The sequence below is a fragment of the Numida meleagris genome, chromosome 8, assembly GCF_002078875.1.
Source record: "Numida meleagris isolate 19003 breed g44 Domestic line chromosome 8, NumMel1.0, whole genome shotgun sequence".
NCBI classification, from domain to species: domain Eukaryota; kingdom Metazoa; phylum Chordata; class Aves; order Galliformes; family Numididae; genus Numida; species Numida meleagris.
The window spans coordinates 11,008,853-11,016,412 of NC_034416.1; the positions used below are offsets into that span (position 1 = coordinate 11,008,853).

General features: G+C 49.2%; 1 long non-coding RNA gene across 1 annotated transcript in view; it reads right to left on the reverse strand.

Moving 5' to 3' along the window:
- The window catches only part of LOC110403387, a 6,177-nt gene extending 886 nt beyond the window's left edge, over positions 1-5,291 (reverse strand). Inside the window, exons 1-3 of the long non-coding RNA XR_002441637.1 lie at positions 5,185-5,291; positions 2,908-2,983; positions 328-453 (exon numbers count right to left, since the gene is read on the reverse strand). This is a non-coding gene — a long non-coding RNA (uncharacterized LOC110403387). The remainder of the gene's footprint in view (positions 1-327; positions 454-2,907; positions 2,984-5,184) is intronic.

Consider the following 7,560-nt stretch of genomic DNA (forward strand, 5'->3'; position numbering starts at 1 on the left):
CCCCCCCCCCCCTTTATTTATTTATTTTTTAATCTCTAGAACAGTAGTTGGAGTTTGCTGGGCCCCGCTATGCTGAGATGCCATCTGGATGAACACATCAGCTGAGGTTTGCCCTGCCAATTCGCCCTGCTGACGGCTGCAACCTGTTTGCTCACTGGCATGTTGATGCCTGGGGTGCTGTGTCCTGACCAGGAGTGAAATGAAAATGGGGAGGAGAAGGCCTTCTTTACAGGAGCCGCGTGAGAAACTCAAGGGAATCACTGTAGGTTCACTGGTAATTTGCAAACAAATAGGAGAAACAGTACTGGGGTATTTGTAATAGCGTACCCAGAAGGATGGAGGGGCTGCAGGAGACAGTGTGCAGCTCACCCCCTTCACACATGCTCCTCTGCACAGCCACAAAGATGTCCTTCCTCTTGCCCCATCTCTCATCTTAAGCCACAGCTTTGCCACCTGTGACAAAAAAAAAACGTTGGAGGGAGAGAGGTAGTAGACAAGGTGTTAGAAACTGGTTTTTCAACAAGAAAGCTTGTGAATATACAGTGCTCATTGTTTTTTGCTTGAGTCTGGGGACCTGAGGGCATTAATTACAAGCAAGGCAGACAGGGCTTCCACCAGGACAACCACACAGAAGACGTTTGTAGAGTGGGTCAATGCTATATGATATACATCAGTAAAAGAAAAGAAATGGGGCTGTCAGCCCTCCCCTTTGCTGTTGGATGGGGACAAAGCCTCAGCCTTGGCAGCTGCGAGCACTTGCCTGTGCTCATCTATGCATGTGCACTCCTGAGTGGGATGGCTCACAGGCATTAGGCTACCAAGGGATTATATATTAGCAAGCACTTGCCCTGAAACACGCTTGTGCTCACGCAGAAACATATGCCAGCAGAGAGCAGGAAGCCAACACCAAGAAATAAGCCTCCTCTGGCTGCAGTATGGAATGTGGGGCTGGTTCCTGCGGGCTCTCCCCAGCGCATGGTGACCACCCCCAGGCAGAGCACCCCTGTGTGTGCCATCAGCATGGCAAGGAGAAGCTGGAGTGAGCATCCCTGCAGATGCATTTGTTCCACCAAAGCAAACCCAATATGCAAGTTTCAACTCCAAAGTTCAACTGCCCCCCTCCAGAAGGGAGGTTCCTTTGCCACCTGCCCAGGCCAATCCCAAGCAAGCTCCAACATGTACCAGCAACCAGTCAGTGGTGAAGGAGGACCTGGACCCCAACTTCCACATCCTCTCACAGGTGCCAGCACCGTGCCACAATCATCCCATGTCAGAGTCCCAGTGTGGAGAGGCTGCCACTAGGAGGAAGGAGAATTCAGCTCCAGTTTGCAGCTTCAAGGACAGTGATGTGGCTGATTTCCCTTTGGTGACTCCCACCTGGTGTCTCTTGATCAAGGGAGATGGGCTACCTGATCTACGTGGGTTTTTAATCTCTAGCACCAACAAGCTTCTGATGCTGCTAGCGCTATTTTTATCTTATTTTTAACTAACCAGAGCCCTGAAGTTGTTTCTCATATCAGACTCTCCCAGTCAATCTGATTTTCAGAAAACATAGCATGTCTGGGGACAAACCTTCAAAAAATAGAGCACATTCTCCATTTGCATCTGAATGCTGAAAAAACCCCATTGCTCCTCTACGATACATCATATCAGTGCTACCCCTGCCATGAAATATTCATGGCCATTTATTATGATGTTCTGTATTATCCCTGTAGAACTCTCCGGTGATCAGTGTCTCTGTTTGCCCAGCCTCCAGCCTGGATCAGTGCTCCCGTCCCTCCTCCAGCGCTGGCAGGGTTTGCATTAATCCCCATCCCCGTCAACATTTGGGCCGGCCCCGCTGCTCTCCAGGGGCTCAGTGCATCCCAATTCCCTCTCCATGGCACCAGCAGGGACTGGGAGGGCAACCAGGACGCACTGCCTGCATTAAGTTGCAGGAAAGGAACAAAGTTAAAGCCAAGATCGACTTCCTGAGCCCAGTGTGACAGCGCACAGAGCAGTTTGTGATGCAGAGCAGTCCTTTAGAGCTGGACACATAGCAGTCCCATTCTGCAAACCTTTTATTTCTTCTGCAGGAACTTGCTAGACCTGCCTGTTACATGTAGAGGGAAGTAAAAAAGATCTATGAGGACACTGAGCTCCGCTTTCATAGAGGCTGCAAAGCTGAATCTTGGTGGGGTGACCTTGATACAACCTCTTGTTTCAACACAGCAAAACAGTTCTGCACCAAACAAACTGCTGCAAGAGGATTCGGGCTCCTCGCTTGCCAATACCCTGGCACTGCTTTTCCCCAGAGCAGTGCCTTCCAACAGCAAACTGCATCAGCCTCGGAAAAATAAATAAATCTACTTTCCACATCATTTCATCTTCTGATAACAGTAATGAACTCAGTCCAAGGCATTACTGGGAATTAATGACTGGCTGCCTCCTGACTCACCAGCTCTTCCCAGGCTACCATAAATTCCCAGGAACCTTTACAAACCACGCACCAAGCAGGAAGCTGAAAATAAAACAACTGTGCAAAACCTTGGGACAGATATACAACACACTGTCCCAAGGGAGGCTTGGGAACTGAGATGGGCTCCGAGGTGCTCACTGTGCCCACCAACAGCAATGCCACAGCTACTTGAGCTGCACCACTTCTCCAAAATAAGTTGAAAACAGCAGACGTCACCCTCAGAGAGCTGCTCCTCTGGATAATTAAACTCACGTTGCATGCATACCTTTAACCTTTCTTCTGGCTAACTCTCCAGTCTCACCGTGCTCTTGTCTGAGAGATTAAAGAGCCTCCCAGAAGCCCTCTCTGGACGTAGGTACTTCTGGACCATTATCACATCACCTCTAACCCACTCTTAATAAACTAAAAGAAGATGCTTCGTTACTGAAGCCAAGCCTGGCGGCTCATACCTGCTCAGCAATTAGCAAGCAGGGCACCTCCTGCATGCAGTGCTGCTCGGGTCCGTCCTTCCAGCTCACACTGTTTCTGTGGGGAGAAGAAAAGCTAACAACATTGGCACATCCACGTAGTTATTGGAATATCTCGATTTCTTGCTCTTGCAGTTGCAAAAGTAAATTTGGATGTAACCAGCTCCAGTAATTAGATTTAATGACTAAAGAGCATTTTGAGATGGTGCAATTCATGAAGTTCTCCATCAGAAAAGATGGATTAGATTTGTTTCTTTTTTTGAAAAATACGAATTTCTGTCATCATCTATGCACTGAACATGTCTATCTTAGCTGTTAATCTCAAGAAATTTAACAGAATTAGCACATGATCGTTAGCATTTATTAAGTACAGCCCATGTGCAGATTTTTATGCACCAGAGCATTCAGCTGGCAGAAGAGACAAAGAGAGGTACGGCTGATATTGAAATACATTTTAATTTGGAGAAAATATAGCTGCTACATTAAACCAAGAGGCTGAGCAGTTCCACGCCAGCCCATAGCTACATTCATTTCCCGTTGGGTCTCACTTCTGCGGGAGTCACGCATCCAAACGACCCAGGCTTCAAGGACAATCACTGTTAACGTACAGCCCAGCGCAGGAAGGAGATTCGTCTCATGATGGATTATCCCCAGGCACGAGCAGCGCGATGCTCCAGGTGCTTTGAGAAGATGAGCCCTGAAAACTAATCCTGCACTACAGATGCGTCCTTCTCCACTTACAGGCAGTGACCTGTCCTTGGGCTGCTTGGGGCAGAGGGGGAAGCCAAGGTCCTGGGGCAGTGGTCATGCCCCTTTGGGAGCCAGGTGACAGCGCTGCAGAGGCACCCCTCGCCTGTCCAGGGGCTGTGCCCCTCCGGGTCTTTAATTAAGGCAGCCTGGGCTTCTCAAGAGATGGAGTGTGAAAGCAGCACCTCATAAAAACGTCCCAGCCCCAATAACACTTCTAAATCAGCTTTCTGGGACGCAGCCGCAGTATGCCACGTGGAGAAGCCACGGCAGCAAGGGGAAGGTTTTACGGGCTTTTAATTATGAGGTCTGGCACAAGTCTCTGGAGCTTGTGCTCTGGAAAACAGTGGGGAGGAGAGCTCAGCACTGCGCCACCTCCTGCTGCAGCTCCCATACCTCCCCAGCTGCAGACTGAGAGAGAAGGGCAGAGACCTCAGGTCACCAAGAAATGGGGGTGGAATTGATGTGCACCTACCTGTGGAGCAGGTGGGCTCATTCACACCACAGAGTGCACATTTCCATGCACATAACCACATATCTGCTACACACAACTACATGCACTGGTGCACATACGGCCATATGCTGCTGAGAGGGGAACTAGAGGTGCACAGGCTGCCCAGAGAGCTGTGGGTGCCCCACCCCAGGAGGTGCTCAAGGCCAGGTTGGATGGGGCCCCGGGCAGCCAGCCCGTGGCAGGGGTCAGGACTGGATGGGCTTTAAGGTCCCTCCCAACCCAACCACTCTGTGATTCTGTGAAGTGAACAAGTCCCCAGACAGGGAACCTTGCGATTAAGGGCTATTTAACCCAGCTGAATCCCTGCCTGCAGGATCAAAGGCCGCAGCTGGAAGGCTGGATGTGTTCAGAAAGACATGGTTAATTGTGAGAGCAATTAGCCTCTGCAAGAATTGGATTTGCTGCGCCTGGAAGTGTTTAAATCTCAGTGGAGATCCTTCCGAAAGATACGCTTGTGTTTGGCTGGGATGGATGAGCTTGATACAGGAGCAGCCCACTTTATGCAAGAAGTCAGAAGAGATGAACAGAATGGTCCTTTGAGCTAGAAAATCTCTAAAATCTATGAAACTATTAATAGAGAGTGAGACATTTCCAGTGGGTTTGACAGCTAGATGACAAATCTGTGTTAAATTCCACAGGATCCAAAGAAACTCTGCTTGGCCTCATTTTCCGATATCCTCCAAGGGGTTTCCCAACAGGGGAATTTTAGTTTTCTTTTTGTAAACTTTAAAATGATATTCCAAACTGGAAAACTTCTCCACCCCCACTCCCCTTACCTTCCTCTGCTCCTCCACCTCCTCCTGCATCTCCACAAGCGCCCGCGGATCCCCGTGTGTGGGTGAAGAAAACACGAGCGGTGCTGCCCACCAGCCCCGGAGCCACCTCCCCACAGCAGCCCCCATACACAGCTGCCTTCAGGTCCTCACTCAGGTGGTGTTGCCCATCCCAGCCACCAACAGACCCTGACTCCATCTCTGCTTCTTCCCTCTTCTGCTCACCTCTGTACTTTCTGCAAGCCACCGCCACACCTCATTGTCCAAATCAGTCAAACGGGACCAGAGAAGGAGCTCACTTGCACTTTCCCACCGCAGAGCAACCTCAGAGCCAGGACACAATCCCACGGGTACGCTCTATTGCGCCTGGAATAGCTCAGTTTATCAGTGCTTCCCTATCAGTATTTCCCTTTTAACTCTGCTGTGAAGCTTTATCCTCCCAAATTCAGCCTGGCACAGCAGCTCTCGGTACCCGCTGCTGGGGACAAGCTCTCACGCTGCCTGCTCTCTCATCTCCCTCAAACAGAACAAGCGGTCGCAAGGCACATTACATGATGCAAGTGATTAAGAATTAATAACTTCTTCTAAGGCCAACCATTTCAGCCGAGACTGCTAGGAGTTTATTATTTTATATGTATGTTTTGAGAAAGATGACAGATAAATGAAAACGTAGTATTACTCCCAATTGTTCATTGTTTTCACTGAACTTACACACATGCCCCCACATACAAAAACCTCACTCGAGCATGCTGCATCCTCGCTCCCAAGCCTTCATTTGTCATGCTTGCTTTAACTCTTCAGGGAACTCTGAGTTACAAGTTTGTACAATGCCAAGATAACAGGCAAAAAGCATAACAGGAATGAGAATAGCAATACCTTGTTTGCTGGCAAGATTACACTCACGTGAGATCACGTCTGTTCCACCAGCAAGACCTGGGAGGAAAAAGCAAGTTTAATCCTAATAGCAGCCTTTTAGTATCTAAAGGGGGGCTGTAAGAAAGGAGGGGACAGACTCTTTAGTGGGGTCTGTTGTGACAGGACAAGGGGAAATGGTTTCAAACTAACAGAGGTTTAGTCTTGATAGAAAGGAAAAAGTTTTTACAGTCAGGGTGATGAGGCACTGGCACAGGTTGCCCAGAGAGGTGGTGGTGCCCCATCCCTGGAGGCATTCAAGGTCAGGCTGGACAGGGCTCTGAGCACCTGATGGAGCTGTAGGTGCCCCTGTTCACTGCAGGGGAATTGGAGTGATGGCCTTTAAGGGTCCCTTCCCGCTCAAACAATTCTATGACTTGATAATAGCACTAATAATGGGAGTAAACCCAACTTGCGACCAGATCAACAGGACTACACAGGGAAGAATGAGCTGTAAATAAATGGGAGGTGCCCACCACTGGCTGGGCAAAGGAGACCATTCAGAAACACCTCGAGTGAGTCTTCAGATGGTTAGTGGTGTGCTGCAGGGTCATCAGGGTCACAAATGGGGAGGGAGAGGTCCTCCCTGGGGAAACACCTTTGGTGGGAAGCATCCAAAGGAAATGGAAGAAATGAGCAAAAAGCTGGGCAGATCCACCAATAATGATGAGTTAGGACGTGACAAGAAGAAGCAGACAGACCCTGGTGGGACTTCCTGAATGAGCATGAAAGCAGCAACCGGTGCTATGGAAATCTGCTCTCTTATGAGGCTGCAGGTCCTTCAAAAAGCAAAGAGGTTACTGTAACAAAGGCAGAAAAAACTGAAACGCTTTCTGCCTTTTCACATCATTTAAATGTGTGCTAGGGAATGTATTCTTCCTAAAGTTCCTAGTTGCGTAAGGAAAATAGAAACCACTTGGATGATTTAACCCAGAAGTTCCCAATTTAATGCACATTTATAACACAGAGTCTATGTAAACCCATGGAAAGCCTGGAAGAAATACATGAGCATCCAAATTACTCAAAGAGGAGCAATTTGGTGAAGGATCCCCAGCTTGTTTCTCTTGGACATTTCTTTTGAAGATGACGCTTCTCTCAAAAGGAACTTCCCCTTGTGAGCATCCTCCATGCACCGTTCTATGTGTCACACGATGGGGCTGATGGGAAGGGATTCCCTGTGGCACAGGGCTGGATTTCAAACACATGCTGCCAGGGAAGATGCAGTCTGGTGCCTAAGGATCAGTGAGATCTGGAGAGATCCCCCAACACAACAACAGGGCTTGAGGGTCTCGGATGGATCTGATCACTGCTGGGAGAGCTCTCAGCACCTGTTACTCTGTTCACAACCTTCCTCATGATGGAGCAAAGCCTTCAGAAACAGAAGACCCTTGGCAGCCCCACTTGCAGGTTGTGGTTGGCACATAAATGTGGCTGTGCCAGATGCCCAGGACACAAAACGAGTAAACATCACAGAGCTTCCATCTCCCTGTGTGCCACAGAGCAGCTCCATCAGCCAGGTTCACTCTGCCCCAGCCCTTGGAGCTGCTTTGCAGTGCCCCAGGTGCTGCAGCATTAAATCACTTTGCAAAGGCAGAGCTGTGCCTGGAAGCATAAACAGGACCTGAGGGACGTGACAGCAAGAGGAAAGAGCTGGTTAGTGCCTAAGCCTGAAGCACCTCGTGTCCAAAT